Source organism: Manis javanica, chromosome 15, assembly GCF_040802235.1.
Source record: "Manis javanica isolate MJ-LG chromosome 15, MJ_LKY, whole genome shotgun sequence".
In the NCBI taxonomy this organism is placed as follows: domain Eukaryota; kingdom Metazoa; phylum Chordata; class Mammalia; order Pholidota; family Manidae; genus Manis; species Manis javanica.
The window spans coordinates 71,647,780-71,661,072 of NC_133170.1; the positions used below are offsets into that span (position 1 = coordinate 71,647,780).

General features: G+C 52.2%; 1 protein-coding gene and 1 long non-coding RNA gene across 5 annotated transcripts in view; one reads left to right on the forward strand and one right to left on the reverse strand.

Annotated features, from left to right (window-relative positions):
* Positions 1-2,310, reverse strand: part of TBX5 (T-box transcription factor 5) — an 89,733-nt gene extending 87,423 nt beyond the window's left edge. Inside the window, exon 1 of the mRNA XM_017673560.3 lies at positions 2,093-2,310. The gene's annotated coding sequence lies outside the window, so the exon portion shown is untranslated. The remainder of the gene's footprint in view (positions 1-2,092) is intronic.
* Positions 103-12,775, forward strand: LOC108405398 (uncharacterized). 4 transcript variants are annotated; one of them, XR_001855168.3, is made up of 4 exons: positions 103-240; positions 2,306-2,444; positions 3,150-3,296; positions 6,147-6,954. It is a non-coding gene; the product is annotated as an uncharacterized lncRNA (long non-coding RNA). The 4 variants fall into 4 exon arrangements; XR_012125484.1 differs by lacking the exon at positions 2,306-2,444 and having other exon boundaries at positions 130-240; XR_001855167.3 differs by lacking the exons at positions 103-240; positions 2,306-2,444 and adding an exon at positions 2,451-2,942.
* Positions 12,776-13,293: the final 518 nt, after the last annotated feature.

Genomic DNA, 13,293 nt, shown 5'->3' on the forward strand with positions numbered 1-13,293 from the left:
ACACCTCCTCCACTTTGCGCTCGCTTCCCCTGAAGATTTCCAAGTTGTCAGGCGCCAGAAGGGCTCCAAAGAACGCAAAACAGCAGCAGCCTCCGGGAGCACCCTCAATAGCCTAATCTCAGCGTCCGGCTCCTCCCTTGCACCCCCAGGGAGGGCAAGTTGGGAGAGCAGAGGGCGTCGTGGGCATGGTCGCAGTCTTTTCTGAGCGCCACTTTCAGGGTTAAAGTTCCGGAATCCGAGGTAAGAGTCAGTCTCTCTCTCTCTCTCTCTCTCTCTCTCTCTCTCTCTCTCTCTCTCTCTCTCTCTCTCTCTCTCTCTCAAATACAGGCCAACTCAGCTGTGCTCAGTGACGTTGGGCTGCCTTGATGCTTACCAAGTACTGAAATTGCTTCTCCAACTAGCTCCCACTGCACGCTGCCTGCCTCTCTCTCTCTCCCTTCTCTCCCACTCCCCCTCCCTCTCCCTTCTCATTCCCTCCCCCAAAGACCTTTTCCATTAGATTTCCCGAACACACTCAAATCACAACACAACTCTTAAACCCAGACCTCGAGCTCACCCGCTCCTCTCCCCCCACTTCCCAACTTCCATCCATCTCTGCTTCTCCGAGTGCAGCTCGGTGGCTGCAAAAAAATCCTGCACAAATCATCGCAAACCAGGGCGACTTCTGCCCGGGAAGTAATCTCGGTGACACAGGCGTGCAGAGAACGGAGTCTGAAGGTGCTATGCTGCACACACGTGCCCTGCGCCTCCTCTGCAGCCTCCCCAAGTTCTCTCCAACGCTGACCTCAAGACAGAGATCTGCATGACCCTGCTGGCCCAACCGGCCGCCGCTAGCTGCCCTGACATCTCTCCCCTCCCCACTCATCACCCCGACTCTCAGTGACTCCGGGGTGAAGGTGCATTGGGATGGGGGCTGAGATCAAAGGTGCCAAGGAATGGCCGTTGGTTCCCACCCCCCAGGGCCGCCAGACCTCCCTGGCTGGAGGTGTACACAAGGCAGTACCCAGTTTTATTAAAATAATCAAACAGTCATTGGGGGATGGCTGGAGTTTTCATCTCCACTAGGCTCCTCTCCCTGCCCTCCCTTTCTCTGAAATGTATTATTTTGAGGGTCGAGTTGAAGAGGTCAATAGAAGCATAAACAGAGTCTCAATAGGTCTTCGCCTGAGCAGACTCAGTTTGGAATACCAAGTACTGGCGCTTAGAATAAAAGTCAGGGTTCCTGTCCTGTTTCCCACCCTCATCTCCTGTAGCCCCTCGCCCTGTCCTTTTCTGGGGCTATCATTAAGAGACCAGGCCCTCCTAGCCAGGGTTTGGGAAGAGGGATGGAAGTAAGGAGAAATGCCCTGGCATCCCAGCTACCTCCACGTAACCTTCTTAGCTGCTTGGATGAAAATCCCAGCGCAGGCCTGACACATCCTTGCAAAATTCCGAAGTGGATTGTCCAACCCCAAACGTGCAGCAACCAGAGAGGAAACTAGCTCCAACATTCATTACACTTCCCACTCCATCTTCCAGGTTTGTTTTCAAACAGCCTTTCGCCAAGGCGGTTTATTTATTTGTGAAAACACCCTCACCCTTACAAAATGTCAGTTCAGAGGGCTTTAGGCTTGCTATGGAGGTGAGCCCCAGCCAAAGAGAAAACAAACACGGCTTCAGGATGAGCCTGACTCTCCACATCTCTGGAAAAAGGAAGGGGAAATCCAGAAAGACCTCGTCAATCCCTTTAAATTCTCAGAGATTTGCAGATAAAATAAATTCCCATAAATAACCTGCAGGCCCCTCCTGAGAGGGAAAATCTGGACTCCCCCAAGTAACTGCGCAGCCAGATTCACTTAGTTTGTGGAGCTCAGATTGTGTTGGCCACCAAGCGAAAGTGGGATTTTGAAAACTCTAACTGGAATCTATTCTTGCCAGGTGACACTGAAAAGCAATATGCAATAGAACGCATTCTTGTTTCGTTGGTGAAAAGTGGCAGCGCCAGGAAGGGGAATGCAGCAGGATTGAGCTGGGGCGGGTAAACTCGGGAACCCCAGGCAAAAGATGTGCTAAGAACCCCATCCACCCAATAGCTCTTCAGGGCGACACTCACCTCCAAAAATCCCACCTCTTCTTTTCAGCACAGAAACCAGAAGTGGAGGCTCGCGGGGGAGGCGGGGTCCAGGTGAAGAGTTTGGAAAGGACCCCAAAAGAGACCCCTTTTAAGCCAAGCCTTCTTTCAGCGTCTGTCAAGGGTAGTATGTACCTCCCAGCTCGAAGTTGGTTTGTGGTCTTCGACAAATTAAATATTACTGTTTATTACCAGGCATACCCCAATAAAATAAAGAGGCAACCAGGCGATACCGACTATCTCACCAGCCTCTGCACCTATAGGACTTGGAGACGTCACGAGTCACGCAACCGGCCCGCGCGCTGTCACGCTCGACTGGGGGCAGCGGCAGGAGGTTAATTTCTTCGTCTTCGCCTATCAGTCTCGAGTCTGAGCGGCCACAAGTCCCAGACTCCTCGGACGCGGAAATAAATAAAGAAATAAACAAACGCTCTCTGGGGGAAATGGGGGTGGCAAACATCAGACACAAATAGAGCCAAGATCGATTTTCTTCGGGAGGGAAAGGTGGTGGGAGCCCACCGCAGCCCACAATTGGAAAGAAAAGTTGTTCCGGGGATCAATGAGGTTTCTTGCAGGAGGCAAGACAGTCGTCTTCTTGTCTAAAAATTATTTTTTTCCGCGGAGGAGGTCTCTGCAAACGAATATTGAGGCGCCTCTAGCTGGTTCTGTTCGGGACACGGTAACTCAGTGCCCGCTTGCAGACCTGCAAAGAACTAATTACCAGGTTATCACGGAGGGGAAATGAGACAGAGACGTTAGGAGGAAGAAAGAGAGGCGTCTGCAATGTTTCCTGCAGGGAAAAAGTCCATTCTGCGAATGCTCCTTTAGCCAGGTCCGAGGATACAACTTGTCCTAGCGTGGCCCCGCGGGGGCGGGGTGACAGTGGGTGGTGAGTGGGGGTGGAGAGGGGTGATTTCTATGCAGAGAAGAATTGTAGCAACTGGGCCTGCAGAGGGACGAGGAAGTCTATTTTGTTTGGTAAATAACGATTTTTTATTTTTATTTTTTGGTTTCATCAATTGGCATAACTTCTAAGCAGCACCTTGGCGGATGCGCGCGAGCTTTTGCGCGCAGCTGGAAATGCGCTAGGTTCCGTTGAGAGCAGCGTACTGCGTAGACCGCCCCGGCCGCGCGGAGGGAAGAGCTATGCCTGCCCAGCGCAGTTCGAAACTGGCCTGACGAACGGGTAAGTTCCCCGCCAACTGGCCGCGAGGGAGCCGAACTTCGGAATCTGGACTTGCCCGCAGCTTCGAGGATCGATCCCGGGTTTCGCCCGCCCCCAGCCCCCAGGGCTTTCCGAATCATGGCCTGGCTCCTGGCCCGGCCCGTCTGGGGCTGGAGCGGCAGAGAAAAGGGCAGGAACACAGTCGACCGAGCAGCCTCAGGAGCTAAGGTCAGGCCCGCGGGGAGAGCGGGCAGTGGTTTCCAGCGCCGGACGCCGGGCCGCAGACTCTGCTGCTTCCAGCAAGCAGAACCCACGTCTGTCCTCTCAGCCAGGCCGCAGTGACTACCCCGAGGTTCGCTTTCCTTTCCCAAGTTATTAATAAGTATCTTTTCCCTAATCGGAGGCCTGTTGGGTGTAGCGTTTACTCGCAGATGCCAAGAGCGCAACCCGAAATCCTTAACGCAGTCTGGAGATGAGTTCCTATTTGACCCCTGGGCCGAGATGGGCCGGAAACGAAGGCCTGGCCGGCCGGGGCTTAAAAAATGAAGGCGAAATCCCGAGCAGGGCAAGTTCGTTAACATTTGGCTCCCTTCTGCATCCCTGGGGGGCTCTGCAACCACCCAGACCAGTTCACAAAGGAGTCAGTCTGCAGGGTCAGCTTCCCTGACCGGCTGTCCCAGACGCTCCCGAGGCCGCCCCATGGATGGAATAAACTAAAGACTTCCACTAGATATGGGAATATCCATTCTTTTCCCCAAACATTGGGCAGTGAACTGCAAAGACAGGCTGCAACACGCAGCCTCTCTTCTTTGGGAGGACTGAAGCTTTCCTCCACCTGTGCCAACTCAGTTTTCTCCCAGAGTCTATCTTCCTCATTTTTGCAAAATTCCTGCCCTAATTTTAATCCTGCAGTAGATAGAAGAGCAGACGTTCCTATATGAAAAGTCAAAAATAAAACAAAACCAAGCGGTGACCGCTGCTGGTCTTTTTTCATTCTTGTGTTTTTAAGAAAGTAGCATCCAAATCCATATTTCTTTCAAAGGAGAACTCTCTTAACCATACACCCACTTTGCCGTTGCTATAATGCTGGGTCCCTGCCTGACTTAGGTCTCTACTAAAAGCGAAAGGGAGAAGGGCAGATACGACTGGGAAAATTAGTAAGAATTATAACAACAATCGAAATGATGTCAAAACTAAACTTTGACCAACTCATTTTGCAAAAGGGAGGGTCAGAGGGAGGGTGGGAACTTCCCTGATTTCTCAGGGGTCACTTCCCCACTGCCGACTTAAATCTGCCTTTATTATATTCTTTCCAGGACTGCGATATCTCCCTTCCCAATGTTTTATACAGTTCCTAGTTCCCTCCTTTCTGGCCGGAAGTGTCTGGCAAGAATACTAACTATTGTTATTGTTCTTTTAATATACAATATTCTCCTCCCTTATTTCCACCAGGAATTATTGTTATGAGTGTCCTTACTCATGTTGGTGGTGTTTCCTGGGCTTTGGAAATATTTTTCCCACTCCCCCAAGTTTGGAGAATGAGATCCGCCACCCCAACCCCGTCAGGGTAATGAAATGAGAAATGGCAATGGAAACATCGGTGTGGAGGCCCAGCTGAGATAGTTAAACTGGAGATTTGCAAGCTCTAAAGAGCAGAGAAGGCTTGGGATGCAAAGAAGCTTCTATTCTTGCCTTCTCCAGTTTGGGAGTCTCAAAGTGGAGAAGCTTGAGGGTCCTGAGCTGAGCAAACCTAGATCCACCTCCAAACTGAGAACTTCAGTCTGAGAACTCCAACCTGTAGAAAGGCTTCCGGGTGTGGTCACCATGTCTGCATGGTCAGCATGCCCCACGGTCCCAAAAGATGGGGGTGGGGTGGGGAATATACTGAATTCCAGGGCTCTGACTGGGTGAGATAGAGACTCAGGCTAATACCTCCGGTCTGGGATGTAGGCAGGGGGCCTGTCTGGACACCTCTTCCCTTGAATGGAGGGTGCAATGGAAACTTGGGAGCCCATGCTCTCCAGAGCTCTGGAAAGACAAATTTTCTTTGGCAAAAGGAACCGTGTCGCGCTGTCGACACAGCAGACTATTTTTCTTGTTCCCTCACAAGGAGGGAGGGGGGATAAAGAAAAGAAAGTGAGAAAGAAAGGGAAATTAAATCCACACGTGTTAAGCTTGCTCAAAGGGACAGATTCAAAAACTGCAACCCAGTTCTGGCTGCCCGTGGGCCTTTTTCCAGCCAGCCCCGGCCTCACAGAGCAAGGCATCCCCACAGGGGAGAATTCTATCTCACATTTCATAAAGTGCTTTATTTAAGAGGGAAGGGGCATGGTTCCTCTGTGTCTACACTGCAGAGTCAGAACTCACTGTGGCAAAGAAAACAAAGATGTTAGCAATTGTAGAATAATTACCTCCTTTGAGAACGCTCAGCTTGGTATCTCCCAATCAATCCGATGATTCAGGTAACATTCCCCCTGTGGCCAAAATGAGCCAGGCCAGTGTTTTAGGGAATTCCTAAGGTCTGAGCAGGCTTTCAGATTTGGGCCTACCTGGGACAAGAGAACCTAAACTCTGTTTTATTGACGCTGGAATAACCATCTCAGTCTGCAGGGCTAAGCCCCACATCCCTTGCTCCTGTCTTTCAGCGAGGAGGCTGCAGGCCCTTCCGCGGGATCAGGGCATGTAGGTGGGTGGAGGATGGAGGTGGCCACCCCGCTTGGACCTGCGAGTGAAAACTCTAGTAATGACCTTGAGGAAGTGAAGGGAGGCAGGTGGGGGTGCGGGTGACGAGGGTGGCCAAACCCTAAACTAGAAGGATCCATCACCAAAACGATTGCTTGGTCGAGACCTCTAATTTTTCTTGCCTTTCAGCCCGGGGCCGCGAGGGCGGTAGCGAGTCTCCCCTGGCCTCCTGGTGCTGCAAGCCTGGCTTCGGGGGACAGCCCCGGCAGAAGGGTCCGGAAGCGGGGACCCCTGGAGCCTCCCTCCCCGGCACGGTCACACACGGAAAACTCCGGGGTCAAACTGACAGGCTCTTTGCGGGGTGCGACTGACATAGGTTCCCAGTGGAAAAGTTCCTGGCGATTGTTTCCGCCGGGGCCCTTCGTTCCCTGGTCACCATAGCAACCCCAGAGCCCCGTGGAACGCTCTCAACAATGGGGCGCGCGCAGAGGACAATCGCGCACTCTGCGGAGCGCTCAGAGGCCTGCAGGGCGCTTCCGCCCATCGCTCCTGGCTTTCCGGAGCCTCTGCAGTGAGTTCAACACCGCCGGGCTTGAAAAACTATCCCCTTTTCTTAACTGTAGTAAAAATGAGATTTCGTAGAATCTCTATGGGGTAGGTTCCCGTCTTGTGCAAAAGCAATCACCTTGGCTTGAAAGAGGTGACCTCGAAGATGGGTGCGCCGGCGGTAGGCTGAATACTTTCATCGAAGGCCGAATACTTTCACTGAAGCCTGCACCCCGAACACAGCCAGGGACCTGGGATCCGGAGTCCCTTCACATATACTACCTACCCCCGTCGCACGCGAGGCTCGCCCCATCCGTCCAAAAAAACCTTTCTCCTGCCTGGAATACCTACCTTCTCCTAAAAGCATGGGCGAAAATCGGCATTGTGGCGTTCATGTTTCTGCAAGGTCTTATTGAGGCAAAGAATAAATCTTAGTCATTTTCCTTTTAGAGGAAAACGTTTCTTCGATTGGGGAATGTAAGCTACGTAGCATTAAGATAATATTTTGGGGTTGTGTTGCTTTCTTTCTGGCAGGGTAGAAATGCCCCTTTTTCTTTTGGGAGTGGACAGTGGGCCAACACAGGCCGACTTTTCGGTTTCCATTTCAGAGGCAGCAAGATCTAAGAAAGGAGCAGAACACTGGCCAGCTTGGACTCTGCAGTGGACCCCATCATCTCCAGGCCGATCAGGAAAGAGAAAACTTCTCTTCCTCTACAGATGGGACATCTAATGTCCCCAACAGCTCCTGGCTGGTGTAGTACCCCCACCCACTCCTTCCCAGTCTGTATCCAGGCAGCCTGAGGAGGTTTCTCCCCATCACCCAATCTTTTCTCCCCAGAAAGAGATTTTGCATTAATATTTTTAGAAAAGTCTTGCATGAGTGCATAGCCATAAAGAGAAATGCAGCTATTAGAGGCTGAAAATTTTGTTAGCATTTGAACAGCAATAATAGCTAACATTTAAGGCAGGCCAGGAGCTGTTGTAACATCGTTGCATTTGCTCATTTAGCTCTAAGTAGCTCTGTGAGAAAGTGGCTTTGGGGCTCTGGCCAGTCACACTCCCGTGAGATTTGAACCCAAGTAGTCTGACTCCAGAAGTTGGGAGCCCCTCTTTTACACGAGACCAAGACCGGTGTCTCCACCAAGCCAGGGACAGGAAGGGGAGTGGGGAGAGGGGGAGAGGTCTGATGGATTGGGTGAGTGCAAAGGGCAGTTTTTATGCATCTGAAAGTCCATTCCATCGGAAATGGAAGGCAATTGCTCCATGAGTGGAGGGGTAAAGGCTTGGATCTCTGTTTCTGTCCCCTCTCCCCACTCCACTAAGGACACTTAAGAGGGCTTGTGGGCATAGAGCCCCTGACTCTGGAGAACTTAGCAGGATGGGAGGGAGGACACAGGGACACAGACTTTTCTTCTCCAAAGCTCAGTGTCCCCAGTCCTGTCCTGTTCCCAAAGTTCAGTGTCCCCAGTCCTGTCCCAGCCCTTATTTATCACATCCTCAAGCCAGTACACACTGTCCCCTGGAGGGAGTGAAGTAGGTCGAGTGGGATACAGTGGGGAGAGGAGATGTACCTGGCTCTATATTTTTAAACAAACAATTAAGCCCAGAGAGGGTGAAGGCTTGATCTTGTCATGCAGTCTCTGCTGGAAATGCACCCACTCCTTGCCGTTCCCTAGGCTTGGCACCTTCAGGTAGAGCTTGAAAGGAACCATACCCACTTCCCCAGGGGACCCGAAGCTGTGCTCGGAAGTGTGCTGGCAGCTGTGGGCTCAGCCTGCCCAGCATGCCCCATGTTGGTGTGGATGCTGCCACCCCACATGGCTGTGGGGCCCTTGGGTTCTGGCGGCCTCTCCCAGCCCCTGGGATCTCAAGGTGAGGAGAGGGTGCCAGGCCTGTACAGCGTTTCTGCCTTTGTACCACTCTGGACAACTGAATGGCGTCTGGGGGTCTCTGGAGTCCTGCTTCTTCAAGATCACAGTGGTGGGTCTCAGGAAGGACCCAGACCTCTTAGGATTTCCAGACCTGGGACCCAGAGGCCCACAAATGGCACCGGTCCTGTGGCCTCCCCAGCCATAGCGCCTCTCCTCCCCGCTTCCAGACATCTTTCCCTGTGGTCTGTTTGGCCCTGCACACACTGATACTGGTACAGTGGCTGCCACAAGTCCATGTTAGGAAGGGAGGGACTTCCTTAGAAGGTGGGCATTCTGAGGCCCCAACCCTGGGAGGAGCACCCCAAAGGGGGACACATGGGGTCCCTTCTCTCCAACTTCCTCCCTTCTGTTGTCTTCCTGGAGACCTATAAGCCTCACAGCCTGCCTGATTCTTACTGCCCCCAGCAAAACATGCTCCCTGGGAGGCTGCCCCAAGGCTGGAAGTCGGGGGTGCCTCCCAGCCCCTCCCCACGATGCTGGCACACAGATACCCACTCAGTTGTGTGGGGGCTTCTCCCTGACCTCACAGGCCAGTTCCTCACCAACTACAGCTTCCCCCTAGGGCCCGATTCATGCATTCCTGATGTATCCTGAGAGCCCAGGATACGGCGTAGATGTCTGGCCCCAGAACACCTGAATTGGAGCACCTAAATTTGCTGCATTTCCCAGTCCCCTGCCCGGTCACCATCCTGTAACAAGGCTCCACATTCTGCTACCCACCAGGAGAGTGGGCTGCATGTCTCATTCTGTGTGGTTGAGTATGACCTTTTCTTTGAGTCTCTATGGACAACAGTTTGTCATTTGAGGTGTCTCTGCTGGTGTGTGTGTGTGTGTGTGTGTGTGTGTGTGTGTGTGTGTGTGTGTGTGTGTGTGTGTGTGTGTGTGTGTGTGTGTGTGTGTGTGTGTGTGTGGTGTGTTCTTTCTTGAGAAAGGGCATTTAAAAATATATATGTATTTTTTTCTGTGACCTCTTTATGTGAAAACACTTTAGAGTCCATGGTGGGCAGGCCCAGAATGTGTGTGGGGTGAGCTTGGGTGGATGTTTGTCGTTGTGGATGTGTGTGTATAGCCTGTAGAGCAGCCACCACCCAACATCACCATGGGTCAAATGGTGTCCTGAGCTTAGAAGCCAGTGTTCAACTTCCTCCATTTTTATTAGCCACTTTTATGATTAGTGTTTGTACCAACAGCTCCAAGTGGAGACCTGCAGGTCAGGGCCTTCTCGAAGGCAGTAGTAGTAGGTCTGCAGTTCAGCAAGGAAGCCAAAGGGACTGACCACAGGAGGCCAGAGGGGCTCTTCATAGGTGCCTACACCACTAGAGTCTATATTTAGAGATAAATTCCACAGTCACTTCCTGGGAACTGGGAGAAGGTGCCTGGGCGTGGAGGGGACAGTGTGGTAAATAAACCCCCACCCGCACCCCCTAGTGCTCACGGGAGGCCCCGACAGCCCTGGCAGGTTGGAAATGACAGGTGCAAGAAATGCGCCCTGCTGTACACCTTGACGGTGGGCAGAGCGCAGGTACCTCCTCTGCAGGCAGGTTTGATGCGAGGTAGTTAGTACACAAGCTCGCCCCACCCACTGGCCCAGGGCCTTCCACCAGTTGAGCAGTGCTCTCCTTAAGTGCCTCCAGACCTTTCCCCCGTCCCAGAAGGACAGAGAAGTTGACTCTAAATCCTAAGCATGTTTACTTCTTGGAAGTTAGTCGAAGGGGTCGGGTGTGGAGCCTGCCTGCCTCCAAGGGGCTCATCCTCAGACACCTCTGACCTTGTCCCCAAGTCCAGGGGCCTGGTGGCTCACTCCCTGGTGGCTCTGCTCCCTGCAGCCCAGGAGACACCCCCATGACAGGCTGAAGGGATGGCAGAGCAGCTTGCAGCAAATCCTGGAGCCGGGCCAGGGCCCTGCACTGGGCTGGGAGCTACTGAGCCTGTGCCCCCACCAGCTCCTCGCCCAAAGCAGCCCTGTTCTGACCTCTGGCACTTCTGCTCCATGGCACTGGGAGGAAGCTGACTTTCCTTAGCCCTCACTGATGCTGCCATCCCCACTCTCTGTCCCCAAGGGGTCCAGCAACAAGATGCCCCAGACCAAGCCACTTGGAAGTCACTTAAAGAACACACAGCCATGCACAGCCACCTACCGCTTGTACAGGTGTGGGAATTTTGTCACACACACACACAATCCCACAACCACAATCATGCCAGACACAGTCATCTCCCACATACAGCGATTTGCTTCCACACAGCACTAGCCACACTTATCACACCTCATACCCAGCCTCACTGACTCCATCACACACACAAATGCACACACCCACTCTCCCACTCAGGCATACAACCTCACACAAGCAAATATCCACACTACACAGCTGTTCCATCACATACATGTACTCTCATACTCACTGTCCACAGACACACACCCACATACACACACCGAGTCAGACACACACAGACACACAATCCACCTGCAGGTTCACACCTGCACAGATGTGGACATTAACTCAGTCACACACACAATCACAAGCAACCACACTTGCCCATGGGTCATGCAGAAAGACACATGCACAATTATAGTCCTTCACCCTGAGTTGCACACACTAGCCCATGTGCTAGGGCATGTGCACATATGCTCCCAAGCATGGTTGTTCATATCCATTCATTCATAATTCACACTCAGTCCTTGCATCCATGGCCCTCTATGCATCCCCTGAGCCTCAGCCCCTCATATCTCCTTTCCTGCGGTCTCACACATGGGTGCCCTGAGTGGCCTGGCCCTTCCCAGCCTGCAGAAGTAGTTAGGTGGACACTGTCAGGGACTATTCACCAAGTCATGATGAGGTTCCTCTAGAGGTAACTGCTTGGTTCAACAGCCCCACCCCAACTGGGAGTCACCAATTCAGGAGGAGGGAGACCATGTGGGATTTTGTAGCAGGCGAGGGAGAAGCCCACCTCCAGATACACCCTCAATGTGCAGCCCACCTCTCCTAGGAATCTCAACCTCACAACAGAGGCCCTAGGGCTTTGACCACAGACCCATCCCAGAAGGTAGGACCCTAACAGGCCCTTAGCAATAGTTACTCCAGCTCTTTAATTTTACAAATGGGGAAACTGAGGTCTAGAGATGCAGAGGTAGGGAAGGGAATTGCCCAAGTTCCCCAAAGCAGTGACTGGGATCCCATCTTCTGTGCCCGGCACAGACCAGCTGCAAGATTGCTGAACACTCTCCATCTCCCTGAACCCCCACCATTACCACCTTTCCACTGGTCTGGTACAGCCACCGAGGATGCCTGGGCTACCTGCTCCTAAGCAAAAAAGAGGCATCGGGTGCTCACAGACCTATAAAGGGATCTCGAAAGTCTTAGGATAAAATGCCAACTCTTCCCATAGGTTTATGGTCTTGCATGAGCTGGCCTTGCCCACCCCTCTCACCTCATCTCCTGTTCTCTTTCTGCCTCCTCATTCCATCCACCCTCTCTGTTGCTCATCTGCACCAACCTTTGCTCCTACCTCAGGGCCTTTACACATGCCATTCCTTCAGCCCCCAGCTTTTCCCATGGCTACTGCCTCCCATCATTTTTGTTATGTGCTTGATTATTATCTGTCTCTACCTCAGACTCTAAGCTGCTGAGGAGAGAGATCATGGCTGCCTTATACAACACAGATCCTATCCCTTCCACATAGTGCTAGATAAATATTTGTTGAATAAAATCAATGAAGGTGTTATAACAGATGGACTCAGAGCCATCGATGGAGACATAAACAAAACATATATAAGAAATCAATGAAGTATACAGGACTCTAGTATCCTCTCTGCTCCACAAAATAAAATAAGAATAGATGTCTGAATGGTAGTAAGCTTGGAGGGAAAGAAACCTTACAGCACATTTTTTATTTTCTGCGCCGTGAAGCCCTGCGCCTTTCTCTCACCCTGCCCCAAATATCTTCCACCCCAGATCATCCCTCCCTTGTCCTCAGCCTTCTTCTGTCCACCCTTCCATCTGTTCCCAGGAGCCTGGAGGAGCCAGCAGATAAGTGAAAGTGGTATTTTTATAGGCTGATAAAGGCCCTGCTTATCTAGAAAGCTCTGTCCCACCTCCCCAAGTGTCCCTAATTGGTCATTTGCCCATTGCCCTCTCCATCGGGGCTGCAGACAACCCCCCGCCTTCTTGCCTCTGTTCCACCCCTTCTGCCCTTCCCCTCAGCAAGGGCTGCCCCGCAGACCTCGGCCAGGCGGGTTTGTAGGATCAGAAGGGAGGGAAAGGACACGGGGAAGCTCGGTGGTTGTGAGGGAGGGGCCTGGACTTCTCCAAGTGGGTTTGCTATGCCACTATTTAATGATGCCAAGTATATTACATCCTATATGCTGTAGCCTCTTAAATCTGTTTATGGCCCATGCCAGACCGTGGGCTATAATAATAATAAAAATAAAAAAAGGATTTATGTGCCCAGGGTGTGGGCCTGTCATTGGTGAAAAGAAAGAACTGTTTCTAGCTGATCTTGCTGGCCTGCCGCCCGCCCCCTGACTCCCTGTCTTCCCAGGGCGGAGACTCCTAGGAGCAGGAAGGAGATCCAGGTTCCTAGTGAGAGTGGGGATTTAAGGAGCAGCGAGAAACATCAACTTGAAAGGAGCATTTTTCTGGGCTTTCCTTAAACCAATTTTTCCAGACTAGTTCCTCCATTTCTCTCTTGGGCCCATGGAGAAGGACTTTGTTGTGTGATAGTATGTGTAGCTCTCCATGAGGACTGTGGCCTGGAATTGAGGAGAGAGCAAAGATCCAGGGTGGAAAAGGCTGGAGTGGAAGACCAGCATGGTGGTGCAGCAGCTAGACATTGCCTGCCATGGGTTCAGACCCCGACCCTTC